The sequence below is a fragment of the Lucilia cuprina genome, chromosome 3 (genome assembly GCF_022045245.1).
Source record: "Lucilia cuprina isolate Lc7/37 chromosome 3, ASM2204524v1, whole genome shotgun sequence".
Classification (NCBI taxonomy): Eukaryota; Metazoa; Arthropoda; class Insecta; order Diptera; family Calliphoridae; genus Lucilia; species Lucilia cuprina.
This window is the reverse complement of record NC_060951.1, coordinates 32,126,798-32,149,058: the sequence shown is the minus strand read 5'-3', so window position 1 is coordinate 32,149,058 and position 22,261 is coordinate 32,126,798.

Below are 22,261 nucleotides of genomic sequence, written 5' to 3'. Positions count from 1 at the left end.
TCAATACTACATCCAAGATTATAGTCCAGTATATAGTCCCGATTGTATTCCAGTTTGTTGTCGAGATAATAATCTAGTCTATAGTCTGGTCTATAGTCTGGGCTATAGTCTGGTCTATAGTCTGGCCTATAGTCCGGTCTACAGTCCGGTCTATAGTCCGGTCTATTGTTCCGTCTATTGTTCGGTCTATAATCCGGTCTATAGTCCGGTCTATAGTCCGATCTATAATACAGTCTACAGTACATTCTATAGTCCAGTCTGTAGTCCAGTATATAGTCTACTTATAGTCCAATCTATGGTCCATTCTATATTCTAGTTCATTCTTTAGTGGCGACTATAGTCCAGTTTAAAGTTCAGCCTAGATTCGGGACTATAATCAGCTCCATAATCGGGACTTAAATTCAGTATTTAGTTCAGTCTAAAGTCGGAACTATTGTCGAAGTAAAAGTTCAGTCGATAGTATAGTTTATAGTTCAATCTATAGTCAAGACTACAGCCAAGATTAAAGTTTAGTATATAGTCCAAATTGTATTAAAGTCTGTTGTCGAGACTATAGTTCAGTCTGTAGTCTGGATTGTAATCCAGACTATAGTTAGGGATTATAGTCAATTCTATAGTTCACGACTTCACCAAAGATTATAGTCAAGATTTAAGTCAAAACTATAGTACAGTTCACAGTGAAAACTATTGTTCATTTTCAGTCGAAACTATAGTCCGGTCAACAATCGTGAATATAGTCCATACGAGTTCTTACTCATGTGTATAGTGAATGATAAAGTCTAGGTAGACTCTTCTAAAATTGAGACTAGAATCCATTTAATAATTTCTTAATTAATTTTTCACAAATAATGTCTTCATTCTTTTAAATTTTCCAGTACAACCTATCAGACTACCACCAGCAAGCGGGTAAAAATTGTCGAAAAAACAAACTGCAACAAAAATGTTACCACTAAAATTGGTTTGGAAATAGAGAACGCAATTATACCTCGAAAAATTGTTGGTAATATTTTGATATTGTTTCATTTAAGTTTTTTTTTTTTTTTGTACAGCACCACAGTCATTTCTGTGGGCCGAAGAGATGAGGGTGAGTTCTGGTGTCAGTGGTGGCGGTGTTTGGCAGTGTTTGTTCACAGAATATGTGAAAAATACCAAAAACCAACTTAAAACCATCTAGGCACAAAGAAATACATTGACAAACACTTTATCTGCCTCTTTTACACAGCCGTGAATTGAAGTGGAAATTTGGCGTGTGTGTGTTAATTTTTTCGTTTAGTTGTAGTTATTGTCGTTGGACAAATTGACAAAAAGACAAAATTATACGCAACATATTTCCCATCACTGAAGGTTATTTGAAAGTAAAATTGTGTTGTAAAATGTTTTAGCAAACATTTCTTTAATTTCGTTATAAATTCCTTAAGGAATTTCCTAGTAAAATATTGCCAACATTTCCTTGATTTTATGTTTTTAGGGGAGGAGGGGTCTCCCATAAGTAGTTGATGGATATAAACTTCCTGGCTATTTCTTGTTATCATTATAATTTATTTCTGTAAATTGGCTGTATGATGATAACAAGTGTTTGATTGTGTGTCAAAATGTGAGTGAGATAGCCTGATATTACATAAACAATACACACATACATATATATTTCTTGGTATTTTTTTTTTCTAAAAGAAAAGTTAAAAATAAAACTAAAAATATCTTTGACATGTTTCCACATCCGTTAACGTGTTTAACCAAAAATTCAAAGAAATGAAGTTATTTTATTTATCACATTCATACAATTTGTTTTGGCGTATACTATGTATTGAGTGCCTCGTGCAGTACAACCGGAAGTTTGTAGAAATGATAAGCAACAGAAAAAAAATAATAATAGTAAAAACCTCAACTATGGGTTTAAATACGTACGTATTTTACAAAATTCACTTATTTAATAAAGTTTCCTAAAGCAGTAGTTTGTGGCAAAAAATAGGAAGGAATGCCTTAAAGGCTTCAGAATGTTTAAGGGCATTAAAAAAATATGTTAACAGTATTATTTTTTCGTCCATTCATATTTAATATGCAAAAAAATATGCACAAAATTATTATGTTATATCCTTAAATATTTAAACATTTTTGTTTTAGTGAGTTAAATTTTTCAACAGAAATCTGATTTTTAAATTTATTTTTACCAGAAACTTTTGCATAACTATGTACTACAACAAAAATGCAGAATTCTTAAAAAGTCTTAATTCTGTAGCTTAAAAAAACTATGATTTAAGGATAGTAACCTTACATCGAAGCTTTATATCTCTATTGTTAGGCCATTTGTAAAACCTTCAAACTAGTGAGAAGTGTATGAATATCGAATGTTTTACGCGAACACCTGCCTTGTTGGCCTATTCCACGATGGTCTTTCCTAACCACTGTGTGAGCTTCTTCACTAGTTTTCGTTTATGTTTCATACACATACATGGCAGTGTCGGTCCATGTACAATCACATTGCTTAAGTACACAAGCTATCAACTCTATTGCCTTAATAGCCCAGTAGGAATATAGTAGGTGCCATGAGTCAAAGAAAAAGACAAAATTGGTTAGAACCAATGTCTCTGAAAACATTCTCATTATATTAAAACTTAAATCCACACTATTGAGATGGCTCTTTTCTTTCTGCAGCAGCATCTAGGAAGGTTTGAAAACACAGATCTCTATTAAATTAGGCAGACTTATGTCTGTGGCCACAAGGACATACTGTTATAACTTGAGCATGTTTATTTTAAATTGAACATCATCAACCGTAAATGAAAATCCCTAATAAATTAAAGATTAAAATATAAATAGCTCTAATGTCTTAACCAACTCCTTTCCCACTACAACCGTCATTCTATCTGTCATTCCGACATCTCCACAGATACAACTCAAAAACCACCTCGTCGATCAGATTCAAGTATCCAATTTATACCATACACCAACTCATGTCCAATCTTTCTATTAACAGCTCAAAACCAACAATCAACTGTCCAGCCAGGACACGGCCCGTGTGTTCAACTGGCCAAGCTAAGTATCAAATTATGTGGTATATATGTCTGTGTGTTTGTCTGTATGCATGTCTATTTAAATATATTTTTTGAAGACCCAGATATTCGAATGTTTCATTATTCTTTCATAGGAGCTTTCTGTGTAAAATGAAATGATTGTGTAAAACCTTTCAATGTATACAGCATAAATTAATGATCTGTCCTATAACCACTTTTGGGCAATTCGCCTTAAACAAAGAGCTGTTCGGCTGTTCAATGGGTGAAATATCTAGCAAAGTTTTCAGAGTATTGGCTGACAATGTACACATGATACCACTTTAACACAAGCTGCATATACGCTAAACACCCTTGAGTAGTTTGGTATTACACTTTCTATTTATACCCTACACCACTCTAGTGGAGAGGTTTGGTTCTATACCCACTCCAAAGTATCAGCTAAGAATCATTTTCTGAGTCGATTAAGCTATTACCGTTCGTCCGTCTGTCCGCCCGTCCGTACATCTGTATGTCCGTCCGTCCGTCTGTCTGTACGTCCATATAAACTTTGAAAAAAAACTGTCGCTATTTTGAGATAATTCAATTAAAATTGTTACATGATCTTCTATTGTGCAGGGATAAAGCTTATTGAAAATGGTAAAGATCGGTCCGTAATTTCACCTGGCCCCATCACAAAATTTTAACATTTTTAGGAGCTTTATGCAAAATTAGATCAAAATATAAAATTGAAAACAAAACAAATAAGTAGGACTAACATGTTAAGTTCAATAATCAATATAGAGATCTTGATCATCCTTGACTGCCAAAGTAAAAAGCTGGAAGCTGGGATTTTATATGCTCAGCCATTAATAAGAGCCTCCAATGATCAATTAAGAAAGGAAGTATGTATAGAAACTAATCTTACTCACACTCTTCAGTCCTCGTTAGAAAAATAAAGGCTGTGACTTTATCTGCTCAATGATTGACACCAAAGATCAATTAAGAGGGGATCTATAACAACTAAGAACTTACTCATACTCTTCAATCCTCGTTAGCAAAGACAGAGCGTAAAACGCACACTATGGTACTTTATCAGTTACGACCTAGGCAGTATACTGGCTATATTAGGGGACTATTGCGATAAATTCAAATCTGTAATTACTTCTGCCTTTCCCATTTAGACTTATGATTTCTATTTTCTTTTACTTTATCATATCATCTTCTTCGTTATTTAAAACCTGAAGGGAACGGAAATGGATCATAGATTCCTCACGTGAAGGTTGACTTAGTACACTCTACTGCTAAACTAAACTGGTTCATTGACTTAGAGGTCAAATCGATAATTTTCTTGAAGACCTGCAAGTTATTACAATGAACTCAATATTCACAAAATTTCTTGGAAAAGGATCACAATTCTACTTTCAAAATAAATGTATCAATAACTTTAATTTTATCTATTGCAGAACAAATGGAACCTCTTAAATTAGCATTTACATATTGTTTTTTTTTTTTTTTGCAATTTCTGAATCCTTCATATGTGTTTTTTATAACACCCTGACTTAAAAAATAAAAAACTAACAACTAAAATTTTGTTGCTAAAAGGAAACAGGAAACAAAATTTAAGTTTGCCATATTTATTCCTTACAGCAATAGCAAGAAGAAAAAAAAAACAGGTTTGAGGTTTAGTTTAGCAAATTTATTTATGTTTATTTAAATTGTGGTAAATTCTTCAATTTTGTTCTTATATATACATTTTTTTTTGTATTTTTGCTAAATTCGTTACATTTTTTGTGTTTTCTTGTTATGCTTTCTTCAACTTGTCCTGTTTATTGTCATTGATGTCCTGGCTGTTGGTTATTATTGGTTATATTCTTTATTTTTTTTTACCCTTACGGGCAACAAGCTCAAAATTGTTTATGCTGATTGCGAAATCAATTGATATGTAAGTTTTTTTTTTCTTCTACATATTTTTTGTATCTTTTATTTTTCTTTATTTTTGACTTGTCTTATTTGTGTTCATATTCATGCCATTTTTTATCGTTTGTGTATTACAATCATGTTATCTTTATGTAAATTTATGTTTATTAACAAATATCATCGTCAACATCATTTTTTGTTGTTGTTTTTTTTTTTTTGTCGTCTTGGACCTTTTTTCCACAACTTTGCTGTTTTCATTTTTTTTCACTACACATTTCTACTCTGTCATCATCTTCATTGTCATCGTCATTATGATTGTTGACGTGAGAAAGGACAACATATGCCTAAGGACAATTTATTGATAGATACACAAATAGAAAGTCAAGTAAATGTACACACACACACACGCAAACATACTCATAACTAAATTGTATAAATTTCTTGACAACGAATGAAAAAAAAAACATATTACACAGTCCTTTAGTAAACCATTGATTTCTCAAGAGAAATCAAAAAAGTGTCTTGAATTGAAAATATTAGATATAAATTGTATTTTCAAAAAGTCATATTTTTTTTGCATGACTATGGCGGTGGTTTGGTTAGTGTTTATTTTGCCGGTTGTTTAGCCAATAAACAGGCATGTGAGTGAACTGTTGTAATGATTGAGGGTGTAAGAAATTTTTAAGATAATATAGGAAATTGTTTAACCAAAAAACTACATATTAATGAAGGTTTTTCGAAAGTTTTTTCTAAAAAACCCATTGCAAAATAAATGAAAATTCACTGAAATATTTCTATAAAAAAATTCATGGAAAATCTTCTGTATCAATTGAAACGTTTCGATAAAAATATATAAATCATTGAAAAGTTTCCATAAAACCAAAATTTGTTTATAAATTTATTCAAAAAGAAAATTCATTAAATATCTTCTAGAAATAAAGAGAAAATTTATTGAATATTTTCATAAAATGAAAATTCATTAAAAATTTTCTAAAAAGACCATTTTATATAAAGGGAAAATTTATTGAAAATTTTCCATATATAGAAAATACATTGAACAATTTTTTTATAAAAAGAAAATTCATTGAAAAATTTCCATAAAAAAGAATATTCATTGAAATTTTTCTATATAAAGAAAATTTTCTATAAGAAGAAAATTCATTGAAATTTTCAAAAAAAAAAAAAAAATTGAAAATTTTTAATCAAAAGAAATTTTATTAAACATTTTCGTAAAAAAAAAAAAAAAATTCTATAAAAAGAAAATTCATTGGAAATTTTCTACAAACAGAAAATTTATTTCAAATTTTCCATAAAAAAGAATATTCATTGAAATTTTTCTATATAAAGAAAATTTTCTATAAGAAGAAAATTCATTGAAATTTTCAAAAAAAAAAAAAAAAATTGAAAATTTTTAATCAAAAGAAATTTTATTAAACATTTTCGTAAAAAAGAAAAAAAAATTCTATAAAAAGAAAATTCATTGGAAATTTTCTACAAACAGAAAATTTATTTCAATTCACTTTTTTATTGAAAAGAAAAACATTGAAAATTTTCCATAGAAAGAAAATTCATTGAAAATTTTTCATAGAAAGAAAATGCATTTAAAATTTTCTATAAAAAGAAAACATATGGAAAATTTTCTATAAAAAGAAAATATAAATTTCCATAAAAGAAAATTTATCAACAATTTTCTATAAAAGAAAATTTATTAACAATTTTCTATAAAAGAAAATTTATCAACAATTTTCTATAAATGAAATTTTATTTAAACTTTTCTATAATAAAAATTTATTAAAAATTTTCTATAAAAGAAAATTTATTAAAAATTTTCTATAAAAGAAAATTTATTAAAAATTTTCTATAAAAGAAAATTTATTAAAAATTTTCTATAAAAGAAAATTTATTAAAAATTTTCTATAAAAGAAAATTTATTAAAAATTTTCTATAAATGAAATTTTTTTAAAAATCTTCTATAAAAGAAAATTCTTTTAAACTTTTCTATAAGAAAAATTTATTAAAATTTTTCTATAATTATGAAACATTATCTTTAAAAGAAATTATTAAAAAATTTCTACAAAAAATAATTTATTAATAAAATAATTAATAAAATAAAATAAAAGAATATTAATTGAAATGTTTAATAAAATGAAACTTCATTTAAAATTGTCTATAAAAAGATAATTTATTAAAATTTATCTATAAAAAGAAAATCATTAACAATTTTCCTTAAAAAAAAAATCATTAAAGATTTTCTATAAAAAAATTATTAAAATTTTTCTATAAAAAATTTTAATAAAAATTTTCTATAAAAGAAAGTTTATGGAAAGTTTTTATAAAAAAAAATTTATAGAAATTTTCTATAAAAAGAAAATTTTTAGAAATCTAAATATATAAAAATTAATGTGTGTTTGTATGTATGCATGTGTGTTTGTACTTTATAGACGTGTCACAGTGTCTTCCGGTATGTGTAGAAGGAACTTTTGTTAAGGAAATTCAAATAGGCGGGGTGCCACGCCCACATACATGATAACTATTGAAAGTCGCATATCTTAGAAACTGCAATAGCTATAGTTTCCAAATTTTGTACGAACAACTATATGAACACATGTTGGCATGTTGAAATGGGCAGCCTAGATAGAGTGGGCGTGGCACCTCCCATATAAACAAATCTTAAATTAGTATATCTGAAAAAGTATAACAATTAGAGTTCACAATTTTTTTTCGTAGTAACTTTAGTATCGACACGAATATTTATGACAAAAATTTGACGAACTAGAAATAGGGGGTGTGTCACTTCCCATAGGAATTACACATAAAAATAAGTTTTTCTGAGAAACTATTGGAGTTAGAATCTTAAAATTAAGCATGATTACTTTTAACACCCATCTGAATATTTGGGAATGAAATGGGTGGACATTCACAAGGGGTGCTTGACACCTCCCATATGAATTAAATACAAAAATTCCTTTAGCTCGGAAACTATTAAGGCCAAAATTTTACACGAACAACTTTGACATCCATGTCAAAGCGGACTTGACTTAAGGAGCGGGTACCTCCCATATGAATTAAATACATAAAGTCGTTTTTATAGGAAACAATTGGAGCTATAATCTTCAAATGTTGTACATCCATGTGAACATTTCAGAGGAGTAGCATTAGGGAGCATTGTCACCTCGCATATGACTTAAGTACAAAAATTCGTATTTATGGGAAAAGCGTTAGAGCTAGAAACATCTAATTTTGCACGAAAAACTTTCATAGCTAGAATCTGCAAAAACCGTAAAGTCTCTTTTTAATTTATATCGATTTGTGGGTAGCAAAGCACTCAGGGTATAGCTAGTTTTCTGTAAAAAGAAAATTTTCTATAAAACGAAAATTTAGTAAATTTTCTATAAAGAGAAAATTATTAAAATTTTGTTTTTCTTTAAAACGAAATTTTATTGAAAATTGTTTATAAAAAGAAAATTTATTATATATTTTTTATAAAAAGAAATTATTGAAAATATTTTTAAAAACTCTCATGCGTATGATTGTTATTTAAATAAAAAAATTCCGTTTATTACTCATACGACCTGCTTCTCGAGCATGATTCTAGGGATTAAACTAATTGGTAATTTTCCAAAAAAAAAAAACAAAATAAAATTTAAGATTTGTCTTTTAATAACCGAACAAAAAACAAGAGATTACTATGAAAATACATTTTACTGCTATTAAAAACATGAAATTTTCATAAAATTACAATCTCTGGCACATTACTTACACACTAAATTTCTTTTTTTATTTCCTTTAAAACTATTAAGCTGACCACAAGAAAAAAATCATTTCCAAATGAAGAAAAATGAGCAGATGTTTTGATGTCATAACAATTAAATTTAAAAAAAAACAACAATAAAAAACGGTTTGTTTTTTTCTAGACCCAGTATGTGTTTGCATATAAACAAAATGAGAAATAAAAGCAACGAAGAAATCAACAAAAAAAAAAGACAAACTTTAATACGGATAAACATACACACACACATGCGAACATGTAGAGGAAAACATTTCAAGAAAAAATTGTCGTCTTTATCTGGTATATTTTGTAGCTGAAATCTCTAAGCCTCATAGTTAATTGCTTTATGACTGTTTTAGTGTTGGTTCGTGTATTCTTGTTTGTTTGTTAAGCTTTGTTTTTTTTCTATATGTTTTTGTTTTATTATTGCTTTTATTGTTTACAATACCTTTGTTACAGGAATCTCCAAATACTTGTAAAAAAAATATTTTTCTAATTTTTTTCTTTCTCTAATTTCTTTTAGTTTTACTTTATCATGTTTGGATTTCCTGGCTGTCTTTTTTTTTTGGAAAATCTGTAATGAATAAAAAGTACATTTTTTATGTTTCCTGATTTTGTATTTTTCCTTTCCTTGTTTATGTATCTACTGCTCCCCTAGTGGTTGTTTCATAAGAATTAAGAACACATAACAAAGAAAAACGATATTCGTTTAAATTGTCTTTAAGTTCTGGATAAAAAATCTTGTTAAATTTAAAAATAATTAAATAAAAAGAAAATTTGTTTAAAATTTTATATAAAAAGAAAATTTATTGAAAAATTTCTATAAAAAAAAAAAATTTTTAAGAGGAAAATTTATTGGAAATTATCTATAAAATATAATTTACTGAAAATTTTCTATAAAAAGCAAAATTTATAGAAACTTTTCTATAAAAAGATTCATTAAAACTTTTCAAAAAAAAGAAACTTTCCAAAAAAAATTTTCTATAAAAAGAACATTTATTGAAAATTTTCTATAAAAAGAACATTTATTGAAAATTTTTTTAAAAAGAACATTTATTAAAATTTTTCTTTAAAAAGAACATTTATTGAAATTTTTCTTTAAAAAGAAAATTTATCAAAAATTTTTTTTAAAAAGAAAATTTATCAAAATTTTCTTTAAAAAGAAAATTTATTGGAAATTTTCTATAAAAAGAAAATTTATTGAAAATTTTCTATAAAAAGAAAATTTATTGAAAATTTTCTTTAAAAAGAACATTTATTAAAAAATTTCTATAAAAAGAACATTTGTTGAAAACATTCTATAAAAAGAACATTTATTGAAAATTTTATTTAGAAAGAAAATTTATTGAAAATTTTCTATAAAAAAAAAATAATTGAAAATTTTCTATAAAAAGAAAATGTATTGAAAATTTTCTATAAAAAGAAAATGTATTGAAAATTTTCTATAAAAAGAAAATGTATTGAAAATTTTCTATAAAAAGAAAATGTATTGAAAATTTTCTATAAAAAGAAAATGAATTGAAAGTTTTCTATAAAAAGAAAATTTATTGATTTTCTATAAAGAGAAAATTTATTGAAAATGTTGTATAAAAAAAATTGATTGAAAATTTTCTACAATAAGAAAATTTATTGAAAATTTTCTTTAATAAGAAAATTCATTGAAAATTTCTATAATAAGAAAATTTATTGAAAATTTATTAAAAATTTTCTATAAAAAAAAAATTTATTGAAAAATTTCTGTAAAAAAATGTATTAAAAATTATCTTTAAAAGAAAATAGATTAAAATTTTTTTGTGAAAATACCTTTTGTCGGAATCACTTTAGTGACAATATGATCATTTAAGGAAAAAGGGCGGGTAGCAGAAGGGGCGTGGTAGCAGAAAGGGGCGTAGTAGCAGAAGGGACGTGGTAGCAGAAGGGGGCGTGGTCTGTAAAAAATGTATTAAAAATTATCTTTAAAAGAAAATAGATTAAAATTTTTTTGTGAAAATACTTTTTGTCGGAATCACTTTAGTGACAATATGATCATTTAAGGAAAAAGGGCGGGGTAGCAGAAGGGGGCGTGGTAGCAGAAGGGGGCGTGGTATCAGAAGGGGCGTGGTAGCAGAAGGGGGCGTGGTAGCAGAAGGGGGCGGGGTAGCAGAAGGGGGCGTGGTAGCAGAAGGGGCGTGGTAGCAGAAGGGGCGTGGTAGCAGAATGGGGCGTGGTAGCAGAAGGGGGCGTGGTAGCATAAGGGGGCGTGGTAGCAGAAGGGGCGTGGTAGCAGAAGGGGGCGTGGTAGCAGAAGGGGGCGTGGTAGCAGAAGGGGGCGTGGCACTTCCCATATCAATTAAATTTAAATGTTTACTTATCTGGGAAACTTTTAGAGTTTGAATTTTCAAAATTTGCAATAAGAACTTTTACGTCCACGTAAACATTGTGGGTAATAAATTGGAGGACTACCAATGGGAGGCGTTGCACCTCCTATATGAATGAAATATACAAAAATTGGTTTATCTAAGGAACTAATACAAATATTGCACGAAGATCTTTAATATTCATTGGAACATTTTGGGAAAAAGAGCAGACTTTTATTGGGGGTTTGGAACCTCAAATATTTTAATTCATATGGAGGTTCCAAAAAATCGTATGTCTGGAAAACTATTACTATTAGATTAATATAAACACTTGGGTAATAAAATGACAGACTTCTTATAAGGGACGTTGCACCTCTCAAATGAATAAAATATATAAAAATTCGTTTATCTGGAAAACTAGGAACATGAATGAATTAAATACAAAAATTTGCTTATCTGAAAAACCATTAGAGCTAGAATCGCTAAATTTTGCAAAAATAATTTTAATGTCCATTTGAATATTTCTTAAGGGAGCTTGAAACGTCTGATATAAATGAAATTAAAAAAATCGTATTTCTAGGAAACTATTAGAGATAGAAAATTCAAATTTTACATAAATAACTTTGACAATAATGTGAACATTCTCCCATATAAATATAATCTGAACATTGCGTATATCTTGAAAACTATAGTATTAAAATTGTTTATAGGTTGCATTAAAATCTTTATTTTAAGGTTATAAAAATTGGGGAACAAGCAATAATTTTCGTGAAATATATTGCATTTAGGGTAGCAAAGCAAACTGGGTAGGGTAGAAGGGGGATCATGCGCCATTGGGGCACATCTGTCAATGGAAATAACTTGAAAACTGAGTAATCGATTTTATCAAATTTTATCAAATTTTGTTTTTGTTTATCGATTATCGGTTTTCAAAGGTCTGCGAAATTATTTCACTGAGTGTATTTTTTTTTTTTTTTTGCTAACTTTTTAAGTTTTCTTTATAGAAAAAATATATTAGTTGGTGCTAGAATGTCAATAATAGTGAACCATAAGACATAATAGTTTTTTCGAAAATTTAAACTAAACCTCGGATCTGCCCGGGGGCACATTTGCCAAATTCATGTAATGCTTGGTTTAAATATAGAATAAATCAGTAATAATTTGTTTTAAGTTTTTTGTAAAGTCATGTGAAATTAACAATGAATATCTTGTTTTGTATACTTTGTTTGATGAATTAAAGTATCAAACAGCAAAATATGTTTTTATTTTTATATATTTTTTTTTTTTTGTTTTACTTTACTAACAAATCTACCCCATCCTCTTGGCGTATTTATCCCATGGGTGGTTTTTGGTCAATGCAGAAAAGTTAAAAAATATGTACATTAAAATGACTTAGGAAAGATCGAAAGGAATAAAACTAAATCCAACATATCTAAGTATACGAACCAAGAAAAAAATTAAGAAAATGTATTGCAGTTTTTATTTGAGGCCATCTCAAAAAAATGTGGTGTATGGTCCCCTTCTATCCTATAGCTAGTTTATGATAAAAATTCATCGAAAATATCTACAAATGACACATATAATGTCTTAGGCATTTTTGTCATTTGTGACGTTTTTTTCATATTTTCAATTGAATTCTCAAGAAAGTAAAATGTCTTTTATTTTAGCCTTAAGGTCTCTTATTTGAAAATATCGAAATATGTATATATTTATTTAAAAGTCTAAAGGCAAAAAGTGTATAGATATACATATGTATATAAATATGTATGTATATATGTATTTATGTATATCGCAACACTTAAAGCTTAATTTGAATAATGACCAAAAACATCAAATACATGTTTAAAGCAATTAATCATATTTACTGTATATATAAACGCACACACACACACACACATATTGACTGACACTTGCAGCACCGTCGCCCATCCATTTATTTTCAGCCAACATTTTGCCATTTCACCCAGACTTTGTTTAAAACATACACATACACACAAAATATGCAAACATTTCCTCAAGAGGGTGTTGAAACAATTTAATATTTCATTTTTGTTTTTTTTTATAATGTCATCTTTTTAAGGGCAAATAAGAAAATATAAATATTTTAACGCCTTAAAATAGTAGCCAGTCTCATACTCCTAAACTCATACCCTTATATATATAGAAACATTTCAGATAATAATAGCTAGTTCATCTTCGTTTATGTTTTAGCCTACATAAGGTCGTTCCTTTATTCTTAGTTTTTTTTTTGCTTTAAATGTCATAAATTTTCTTCTTTGTTTCTTAGGCTCGTCAACGGAGTTTTTTTTTTCTTTTTTTAATATTGGGTTGATGATGATTTTTCTTTCTTTTTGTTTATTTTCAGTGGATCATACTTTCATTTTTTCTTGTTGCCATTTTGTTGCATGCAATTATGAAACAATTTTTCATAGACTTCATTAAATGTAAGTAAACTCATATTTTTTTCTTATTATTTTCTTATTATTTTCATTTAGATGTAGTTCCTGTGTATACTTATTATGAGTTATCATTTTTTTATTGAAGATTAATATGAAAAATATTTCAAGATGACGAACATTTTTATTTAAAACAAAAATAACTATTTAAAAAAACGATCTATATGAAATGCTTAGAAGAAAACTTAATGAATATTTTCCAAAAAAAAGAAGAAAATTGATTGAAAATTTTGTAAAAAATTAAAATTTACTGGAAATATTCTAACAAAAGAAGATAATTTACTAAAATTTTTCTAAAAAAAGGAAATTTATTGAAATTTTTTTATAATAATAAAATTTATTCACAATTTTCTGTAAAAAAAAATTGTGGAAAATTTTCTATAAAAAGAGAATTTGTTTTATCAAACATTTTCTGTTAAAAGAAAATTCATGAAATATTTTCTAATAAAATAAATTTTTGTTAAATTTTCTATAACAAGAAAATTTATTGAAAACTTTTTATTAAAAAATTATTAAAAATGTTCTTAAAAAAATAAATTTTATTAAAAATTTTCTATAAAACAAAAATTATTACAAAATTATAAAAAAATATATATTAAATCATTAATAAAAAAATTATTAAATATATAATAAAAATTTCCTTATAAAAATATTTCTTTTTAAAAATATGGTGTCAAAAATTGTTGAAAATTTATTTAATTTTTTTTATACCCTACATCACTTAAGTGGGGAGTTTGTGCCACCTTAAAGTATACCAAGGTATGTCCGTCTGTCTGTCTGTCCGTCCAAGTAAACTATGTAATCAAACTACAGGTCGGAATTTTGAACATAATTCAATAAGATTTTGTTAATGACATTCTATTGCCCCACGGACGAAGCCTTTTGGAAATGGTTAACATTGGTCCATTTTTTCACCGAGCTCCCATACAACTGAACCCGCCGGATAGGGCGGGCGACAAATGGCTTCAAAATCGAGTTCTATACTAGACTTGATGACTCTCACGAATTTCCCCAACAAAATTTCACTTAAATGTTAGTTAAATATTTAGTTAGTTAGTTAGTTAGTTAGTTAGTTAGTTAGTTAGTTAGTTAGTTAGTTAGTTAGTTAGTTGGTTAGTTAGTTAGTTAATTAGTTAATTAGTTAATTAGTTAATTAGTTAATTAGTTAATTAGTTAATTAGTTAATTAGTTAATTAGTTAATTAGTTAATTAGTTAATTAGTTAATTAGTTAATTAGTTAATTAGTTAATTAGTTAGTTAGTTAGTTAGTTAGTTATTTAGTTATTTAGTTTTTTAGTTATTTAGTTATTTAGTTATTTAGTTATTTAGTTATTTAGTTATTTAGTTATTTAGTTATTTAGTTATTTAGTTATTTAGTTATTTAGTTATTTAGTTATTTAGTTATTTAGTTATTTAGTTATTTAGTTATTTAGTTATTTAGTTATTTAGTTATTTAGTTATTTAGTTATTTAGTTATTTAGTTATTTAGTTATTTAGTTATTTAGTTATTTAGTTATTTAGTTATTTAGTTATTTAGTTATTTAGTTATTTAGTTATTTAGTTATTTAGTTATTTAGTTATTTAGTTATTTAGTTATTTAGTTATTTAGTTATTTAGTTATTTAGTTATTTAGTTATTTAGTTATTTAGTTATTTAGTTATTTAGTTATTTAGTTATTTAGTTATTTAGTTATTTAGTTATTTAGTTATTTAGTTATTTAGTTATTTAGTTATTTAGTTATTTAGTTATTTAGTTATTTAGTTATTTAGTTATTTAGTTATTTAGTTATTTAGTTATTTAGTTATTTAGTTATTTAGTTATTTAGTTATTTAGTTATTTAGTTATTTAGTTATTTAGTTATTCAGTTAGTTATTTATTTAGTTAGTTAGTTAGTTAGTTAGTTAGTTAGTTAGTTAGTTAGTTAGTTAGTTAGTTAGTTAGTTAGTTAGTTAGTTAGTTAGTTAGTTAGTTAGGTAGGTAGGTAGGTAGGTAGGTAGGTAGTTAGTTAGTTATCTCACTTCCTTTTTTAAATGTTAGTTAAATAGTTAGTTAAATAGTTAGTTAGTTAGTTAGTTAGTTAGTTAGTTAGTTAGTTAGTTAGTTAGTTAGATAGTTAGTTAGTTAGTTAGTTAGTTAGTTAGTTAGTTAGTTAGTTAGTTAGTTAGTTAGTTAGTTAGTTAGTTAGTTAGTTAGTTAGTAAGCAAGTAAGTTAGTTAGTTAGTTAGTTAGTTAGTTAGTTAGTTAGTTATCTCACTTCCTTTGAGGTCCTTCATACATTCATCCGGTATAATTTACTGACACTTTGATAAGTGAAATTAAAGATTTTTTTTGCATTAGATCACACAGTCACAACAAAAACAGTTTTTCATACAAACTAATATTGCCATTCAAAAAAAGCTTTCTAACCTTTTTATTTTTTTTTTTCTTTGCACTATAATCAAAACACATCCTTCAGAAAATTACTAGCAACTAAAAGTAGGAAAAATAAAAACAAATATTATTTCCATAGTGAATATAAATTTTAACACAAAATTTACACTTTATACACTCTATAATTTAAAGTAATTTCGGGTAATTACTACTGAGAACACATGAAAGCCCAATAGCCAGTAGTGTTATATTGCTGCTTTTTTTGTTAACACATTAGATAACAAAAATTTGAAAGTTGTTTGGAGCAACAATTGCTAGAAATAGACTATAAAGTACACTATCTCCAAAATTTTAGATTGCAAAGCAAAAAATTTTTTAAATGAATATTAACATAAATACTAAACTCTGAAATATAATAGTTTGCAAAAATTGTAGACAAAAAAAATATTTGAAATAAATTGATTGAAGTTATAATGGAAGAATAAAGAATTTTATCTGTAGGGTATATTAAACCAACATCTCCACCTCCACATATAAAAATATACCAACTAAATAGCTGTAATAAAAAACCTTTAAAAAGGAAATGTTAAAATACAACATCCCTTGCTAATATTGTAGCACAAAATACGAAACATACAAAAAAAAAAGAAGAAAAAAACTGACACTCATAGTGGATAAATTACAAAGTATGTATGTACAAATGTACAGAGAACAAAATGTGGATGGAGTACATATAGCTGCACGACACACACAGTGTCCCTGTATTAGGGCTTCACAGCCAAATGTCCATTATAAACAAAATTGTGCTGTCATAATGTTGATAGTACGATATTTGTTAAATTTATGGAACATCATTTATTTAACACGGCGAAAAAAAGTAAAAATTTACAGAAAAAATGAGAAAAGCTCTAAAACAAATTGACTTTATAACTATTTATATACATTTATTGAGGGCAATCTATACAGTGCTTAAGTACGGAAGAAGCTACTGTTCTAACGACAATAGACTAGACTTTATACAATAAAATAATTTTAGATTTTATTAGTCTTTAAATTAAACTTTATAGCACTATGAACTAGGCTATCTACCAGACTTAATACAGGCAAAAGGCAGCAAAATAATGTAGATTATGAACTATACTCTAGACTAGACTTTAGAATAGACCATAGTATAGCAAAAATTATATTATAGACTACAAACACTAGACTATAGACTAGACTATAGACTAGACTATAGACTAGACTATAGACTAGACTATAGACTAGACTATAGACTAGACTATAGACTAGACTATAGACTAGACTATAGACTAGACTACAGACTAGACTATAGACTAGACTACAGACTAGACTATAGACTAGACTATAGACTAGACCATAGACTATAGACTAGTCTATAGACTAGTCTATAGACTAGTCTATAGACTAGTCTAGACTAGACTATAGACAAAACTATAGGCTAGACTATAGAATAGACTAAACTTTAGCAGTGTACCTATAATAATCGCACAGTTTAAATGACTTTTTATTCTATCCTCGTTCGTTTTCAAAACTGTGTTAGTATAAAAATCTCTGTTTGAAGTTCACAAGTTCATGTGAAAACTGTGCCGGAAAAAAAATTAAAACTTACATATACAGTTAAATTTCAGCATGAGTTTATTTTTCTACTATGAAAAAACGTGGCCATTATTGATGAGCCATTGTAGAGTAATTTTTTCCTATATACATATGTAGTGTATATTTGTTTCCGCTATGGCGGAAAAAGCAAATTGTAGTATTGAAGTTTAATAATATTTATTCTTAGGCATGTCGGTGATGTACACATTTCATAAACATATAATGGAAAAATACTAAAAATATTAAATATTTATTTTGTGTATTTTTATTCATATTAATTGTCGAGGACAATGCAAAGAAGGACGTATGGGTTTAAGTTAGCTCAGAGGACTTTTCTTTAACAAGTTCTAAATATTTTTTTTTTTTTTGCGAATAAATACATTGTGAATAGCACCCATTCTTGAAGTTTAAAAATACACATTGCTGTATTACTCTACAGCTCCTATAGTTTAAATCTCATTTCTCTTAAATAATAATTTTTCTATTTATGATAAATTAAATTCACTTATTTTATATAATTTTTTTTTTTGCACCACCATTTTATGAAATATGCAAGTATTTATTTTATATTAATTTCATTTATTTACTTAGTAAATTTTACATGGTATTTAATTTCGAAAATTTATTCCATGTGCAAAACTAAACAGAAAGAGATTTATTTTTTTTTATTATACTGGATCAAACAATATTTTTTTCCAATTCACATACTTTTAGTTTGGTTTTAAGTTTTAGGCATGATTGTGCAAGTTTATTCAGTTTGTAGGCCTTAATTAAATATATAGTTTTTTTTTTTTGTTACAAAATTTACTTAATATGTATGCGTATATGTGTGTTTGTTTTTTCCTATATGTGTGCATATTAACTTTTTCCATAAATTATAAATTTTTGCAAAATTTATATATAATTTTTACTTCTGTGGAAAATTTTTGTTTTTTTATGTTAAGTTTCCTATGTGTTTATTTTCTCATATGACATTGTTAAAATATAAAATACACCCAATGTATGTATATCTGTCACCATATTCCAGCAGTTCTACAAAGAGTCAACGCATCCGAAATAAGCAGAGATTTCCTCTATCATCTAACCACGTGGTTGACTCTAATCCATCTCGTCTTGTGACTTTGTAAACAAATAATCACCTCTTTAATGTTCTCCTTGTAAGCAAGAGATTGGGCACTTCCAAAACAAACATAAGTTATTTGCCTGTCACTTTGTAATCTATGCGATAACGATTGACAAAGACATGTTACAATAGCTAGTCACCTTGACAGGCGATGGCTAGGTGTCATTTTAATTGGTAGTTCGGCACTTTCGGACCGAACTGCTGGGATACATGAAAAAATCACATACACATACATTTACGTACAATAACACATATTACCGCCATTCATATGGAGTCTTCCATACATACAATACAGAATATATGTTTATAATAGTGCTGATGATATAGAATAGACTTTGGTCCTGCATAAAAACTAAACTATATTTCAGATTTTAGTTTACACAATAGCACAGGATATTATCCAATCCATGGGCTAGACAGTAGACTATATTGTACTCTACATCACATTCTAGAAGCAGACTATAGTATGATTTGGATACGTTACTTTGGTTATAGTTCTAAATACAGACGATTGTACAAGGTTATAGCCCGCCTATAGTAGTATGACTTTCGTAAATGGATTTTAGTGATCATATATTCAATTAAGTCCAGACTAAAAACTAGACTGAAGTCCATTTTATAGACTAGTCTAAACAATGAACTAAACTACAGTTTAGATTTCGGGGTTGTATATTGTCCAGACTATTTGAAAGGCTATATAGAATATAGTGCTGACTATAGACTACAAATATAATTCAAGCTAAAGAATATAATCGATCCAAAATGTAAACTACGGTATTGTCTTAAGACTAGACTACCATCTAGACTATAGTCCAAAGTTTAAAATAGAAACTTTAGTCCATTCTATACTTTTTTTTACTTCATAACTATATTTCAATTGTTCCGAAAACCCTTTAAATCACTGTAAGCTCCCATTTGTTATTAAAAAATGTACGTATAATATCATAATATATGCGTTTCTGTTTGGTTAACTTCCGCCTAGATGAATTTTCTAACATTAAAAAAAAGTTAACTTATAATTATACATTATATGATTACACACATACACACACAATTTAAATAAACTTCTGTTCTCTTAGTGTCATATTTTTCATTCGAAACATTAACCAAATTTCTAAAAAAAAAAACTAAAAAAACTTTCTGAAACTATATACTTTTCAAACATCCTTTTGTTTTAACAATTAAACTAATATTTTACACCCAGATGAATTAAACTCTAAAATTTTATGAAGTTAAATTTTATAATTTATTTAAAATAATTTTAAATTTATTAGCAGAATTTTAAAATAATGTCATGTTTATTGAAGACAACAAAAAAGTATTCATATATCTTTAATTTAACTTCGCAAACATAATCTTAAAATTTTTTAACTTTCATTTATTAAGTTATTGTTACAGATTTCATTTAATTATTTTATATTTCTAATAAATTTTAAACTTATCTACAACAAAAAGAAATAATATCCAATCGATATTTTTTTTATTTGCTATTTTTCTTTAAACGGAATATATAATTTGTTTCATATTTTACACATTTTTTCCAGGTATTAAACTAAAAACCATCATCCAATATTCTCACATACTTATGTAATAAACATTAGTCTATAGTCTAGTCTATAGTCTAGTCTATAGTCTAGTCTATAGTCTAGTCTATAGTCTAGTCTATAGTCTAGTCTATAGTCTAGTCTATAGTCTAGTCTATAGTCTAGTCTATAGTCCAGTCTATAGTCTAGTCTATTGTCTAGTCTATAGTCTAGTCTATAGTCTAGTCTATAGTCTAGTCTATAGTCTAGTCTATAGTCTAGTCTATAGTCAAGTCTATAGTCTAGTTTACAGGCTTGTCTATATACTAGACTATGATTTTGTCGATAGTCTAGTCTATAATCTAGACTTAAGTCTAGTCCATAGTCTAGACTTAAGTCTAGTCCATAGTCTAGGCAGTTGTTTAGTCTTTAGTCTAGTCTATAGTCTTTTTCATTTTAATCTAGTCAATAGTAAGGTATACAGACTGTTCTAAAATGTTGTCGACACTCTAGTATTGAGTGTGGTCTAAAGTCTAATTTTTGGTGTAATATATAGTCTATTGTATAGTTTGAAATCTAGGGTAAAAACTAGTTTATTTTGTAGTCTATTTAAAACGAGGGAGGTATTACTTTTGATAGTAGGCGGGCTTTAATCTAGCCTAAAACAGTAGTAGCGGATAGAAGTGTGGACCCTAGTCCACTCTGTAGTCTGTAAATTACAATCTGAGCTCTTGTCTAATTTGTATGTATCACTGTAGATATAAATGCTTAAGATCAATAACAAACATGGAAAAAATTAGATTGACAACTGAGTTGCTGTGAGCTTTTGAGCAATTTTAGCATTTTATTTAAGACATAATGCAATTTTGATTTTGAAATCATAAAAGTTGTTTAAATTTTATTTAAAAATAAGAAAATAAACGCAATTTTGTTAGAATTACTAACCACCAGCTACTGCGTTCGGTTTTTAATTTATTAGTGTTTTTTAAACATTTTATGGTTTTGTCCAAATCCTTTAGTCTTTCCAACATGTTTTCACACTTAATGGTTAAACTCCGTGCTACAGTAATCATGTTTAAAATGTTGTACTTTATGTTTGTATTTAGTTTTATATATACATATGTATTTTTTTGTGTAGATGCATTTGTTTAAATTGGTTTTAACCGCAAAAACTCATGTGGTTTCAGTTACTATTTTACACATTACTACAAACACGAAAACAAAAAGAATAAAAAGAATGAAAGATCTAGAAAAAATGCAACAGAGAAATGTAAAAACCTTAAAATTACTCTAAATCCAGAATTGATAATAATATTATAAGAATTTTATATGACTGATTTAAATGAAAGTTAAAAAAGAGAATACTACTTCAGATTAGATTATATATTAGACTATAAACTAAACTATATACTTCACTATAGGAAAGAATTAAATCATACTTTAGACTAGACAAGTTGAACTAAAGGCCAGACATTTTACTAGACTAATGACAAGACTATAGATTAGCTTAAATAGTAAATTATATACAGAACTTTACTGTACATTAGACTATAGGCTAGACTTCGCAAAAGGCTGGTCTATAGACTAGGCGTATGGGCTACAGACTTTGCCATAGACTATAATAAAGACTAAACAATAAACTAAACTTGAGACTAAAAAATAGTGCAGTTTATAAAATATCTAGACCATAAACTAAATTTAAGTTCGGTCTTAACTTATTTCCTTATTCTTGTTATAAAAATCAAAATAAATTGAAATCCTAAATTTGTAAACATTCATTTTTGGACAACAAATACAGCAGGAAATATAAATAGAACAAAAAGATACACCAATATAAGCCTAAAGCTGCAACAAACACCAGTAACTAAAAAAAAGTATTAAACATCAAGATGGTCATCTCTTGGCTTACTATACAAATGACCATCCAGACAACCAACCGACCGACTGAACCAAAGACCTGTTACAAAATGTCAAAGTTTAGAAAATTGCAACAGATTGTTTAAAGCAGAAGAAGTAGCAACAAAAAAAATAACAAAAGAATAAACCGTCCAAATCTTCTAATTGTTGCATGACTTACTAAAGACACTGACTCACACACACACAAAAAAACAAGTGCTAAATACGGAAACAGATGATGAGACAAAAGAAAAATGATGATGA